Genomic DNA, 3,668 nt, shown 5'->3' on the forward strand with positions numbered 1-3,668 from the left:
ACACACACACACACACACACACACACACACACACACACACACACACACACACAATATAGGACAATCAGTTTGTTGTCATAATAAAACTGAGAGTCTGGGACTATAAAAAATTTCAAGACCTTCAGATTTAAAAGATGCTGCTTAAAAGATGATACTTTCCTTCACAACCTTACTACCAAAATCGGTGACCGATCAAAATTTAATCTAAAATTAAGAAGAGAAAGAGAAGAACATACATACATGTACACACATATACATATAGGCATTGGCATGTATGTGAGGTTCTAAAGTTCGTTTGGCAATCACGTGGTTCCAGCCTCGGCCCAGTTGCACGGCATATTGGGAAAGTGTTTTGTCTTCTAGTCCCTGAATGGCCAATGCCATGTCAGCGAAATCTATGAGTGAAATTGTGTGAAACCACTCTTATATATACGTGTATATGTATGTGTGTGTATTTGTGTGTGTGTGTGCGTGCATGTGTCAGTGTGTTTGTGCACTTAGAGCTTTTGTTTGTCCCCACCGTTTGACAACCAAGGTAGGTTTATTTACGTGCCCATAACTTAACGGCTTACAAAATAGAGAACGACAGAATATGCACCAGATTTACAAATAAGTATTGTGGTCAATTTGTTCGTCTAAGCAGTTTTAGGCAGCGCCCAAGGATGGCCGAAGCTCAATAACTAAAAATGTAAAATCTTAAATATACATGTGCATAATATATATGTGCGTGTGTATATGTATATATTATGTTCGCTTTATGCATGTGTATAAACACACACACACAGATACACACACTCACAGATACACATGCATAGCTATGTGTAGGTGTGAGAGAGAAAAGTTTGAAAGAAAGATTAAGAGAGAGAGAGAGAGAGAGAGAGAGAGAGAGAGAGTAAGAAAGAAAGATAAGGGGGAGGGAGCGATGACATCTAAATGTAGTTCCTGTCAATTATGACAACTGCTGCAGTCTGTTGTAATTCTACGACCGTACTGTACTCAACGCCCTCAAATAGAGTAGTCTCTAGTTGTCATATTATTTTGGTATTAGTAACAGTCACTGACTTACTTATACACTCTCCCTCATAACATTTCGGTCTCCCTCACTCTCTCTTACTCTCCCCACTTCAATTTTTTTCTCTTTCTTTTTCTCGCTTTCTCTTTCTCACGCACACGCACACATACTTACACAAATACACACGCAACTCTCACCTACTCATTAATATGCACAGACACACATACACACACATAATACGTACATACATACATACATACACACATGCATACATACAAACACATATATACATACATATATACATGCATACATACACACATACACGTACATACATACATACATACATACACACATGCATACATACAAACACATATATATACATACATATATACATGCATACATACAAACATACACGTACATACATACATACATACATGCATACATACATACATACATACATACATACATACATACATACATACATACATGCATGCATACGTACGTACGTTACAAACACACGCATAGGCTTCCGCACAGGTTCCGTTAACAAATTTCACTCCCAAAGCATTGGTCAGCTTAAAGCAACTATGGTAAAATATAGTTGACTAACATGGAACAATGCAAGCTAAACCCAACCCATGTAATTGATAATAAGAGAGATGGAGGTGTCGGTTGTCCGCAGAAGCAGGCGTGAAGGGCTGCAAAAGTAAAATTTACTCTTCTTCCAGAGACTGAGAACGCTTGCTACGTATGCCACTTCTTAAACATACGGCCACGCGTGCACACACACACACACACACACACACATGCACAAACGTACACACACACAAACATACACACTCACAAATGCATGCATATAGGCATATACACATGCATAAACACATTTACATGCACACTCACACGTACACACATACATACATGTACACACACATACACCTTCCCACACATACATTATATGTATGTATGAATGTTTATTTTTGAGTGTACACACGTACGTATTTACACATACATATATACACACAAATACATGTGCACGCACACACATACACACACACATACACACACGCACACAAATAAATTGCATTTATGTGCATGTATGCGTGCGTGTGTGTGAATATAACACATTACCATTTTTGGTTTCTATTTTAATTTAATTTTATATTTTATCTTTAGTTCCTGGGAAAAATTTTCATTTCGTTTCAATTTCAACTTTAAAAATAGAATAACAACAAAACGAAAACCACACACACACACACACACACACACACACACACACACACACACACACACACTTGTATTTATTAAGAGAGAAACAGACGTAAGAAATAAAACCTTAATCAAAGCGCAACAATAACTCCTCCCACTTCACTCCAACTCACACTATTCCCACCTCTTCTAACCCCTGTTGACTCCAACCTAACCTCTCTGCCTCGTCACATCTGTCTTTGAAACTTTCCCACAGTTTTACGATGACAATGTCTTTGTCTAAACGGGCAGTATTGCTGGTTGTACTTTGAGCCATTTCTAAACAGTTCACAGATCACCGCGAATGAATGCCTGGTGCTGTTAAAATGTTGCAGACAACCTGCACCCAATGCCAGATGTTATTCGTTTATTTATATTTATGATTGTTTCTTTTTATTCAATTTTAAATGTAAGGCGCAGGCGTAACCATGTGGTAAGAACTTTGTTCACAACCACATGGTTCCGGGTTTAATGCAATTGCGTGGCACTTCGGGCAAGTGTCTTTTACTACAGCCTCGAGCTGAACAAATCCTTGTCAGTGGATTTGATAGACGGAAACTGAAAGAAGCCCGTAGTATAAATATATACATGTATGTGTGTGTGTGTTTGAGCGATCTTTATGTCTGTGTCTGACCACATCATCGCTTAAGACCTCAACGGAATCTTACAAGCCCTGGGTACAAAGAAAAATCACTTGCCAGGGTATAAATTTCTATTAGTTCTCCAAAGAATTTCATCTATTCTAAAATTTAATGGAGACATTCACCATTACTGATAGCTAACCTCTATAGCAGTAGGTCAGCTACACAGTGATAGTGAATCTACTCATCCAACATAATAATATCAGATTTATTGTATTTGCACCGGATTTTCAGTTTTTATTGGAATATTCAAGGAATATTCCTCATTTGGATACATTTTGGTTCTGGTATGCCTTTGGAATGGCCATGAAATCAAACCTTGCAGACAGCGTTGTAAATTGTTTTAGCAACAATATACCTCATGAGGATTTCGTACTTTGCAGGTATTTTTGGACAGTTGCTAAAGAAGTGATAACTATCACACTCACACAATGGATATTCATTTTGCTTAGGGGCATCCTTATCTTATTGATGAAGTATTTAGAATCTCCTGTACCTTAGCAACAAAGGCGCACCTTTCTAGGTGAGATGTGATGCGTCTACTACAATTCTAAGGCTACTTTTTAATGCCAATGTTTTTAGTGTAGCGTACATACATACGTTTGTACGTACGTTCGTACGTACGTACGTACGTATGTATGTATGTATGTATGTATGTATGTTTATGAATGTTTGTGTGCATGGGTATGAATGTATGTGTGTAAGTATATGTATGTAATGATATCATTTAACACTTAGAAAATCGAACTACACTTATGCATCACTAATTT

The sequence above is a fragment of the Octopus bimaculoides genome, chromosome 3 (assembly GCF_001194135.2).
Source record: "Octopus bimaculoides isolate UCB-OBI-ISO-001 chromosome 3, ASM119413v2, whole genome shotgun sequence".
Lineage (NCBI taxonomy): Eukaryota > Metazoa > Mollusca > Cephalopoda > Octopoda > Octopodidae > Octopus > Octopus bimaculoides.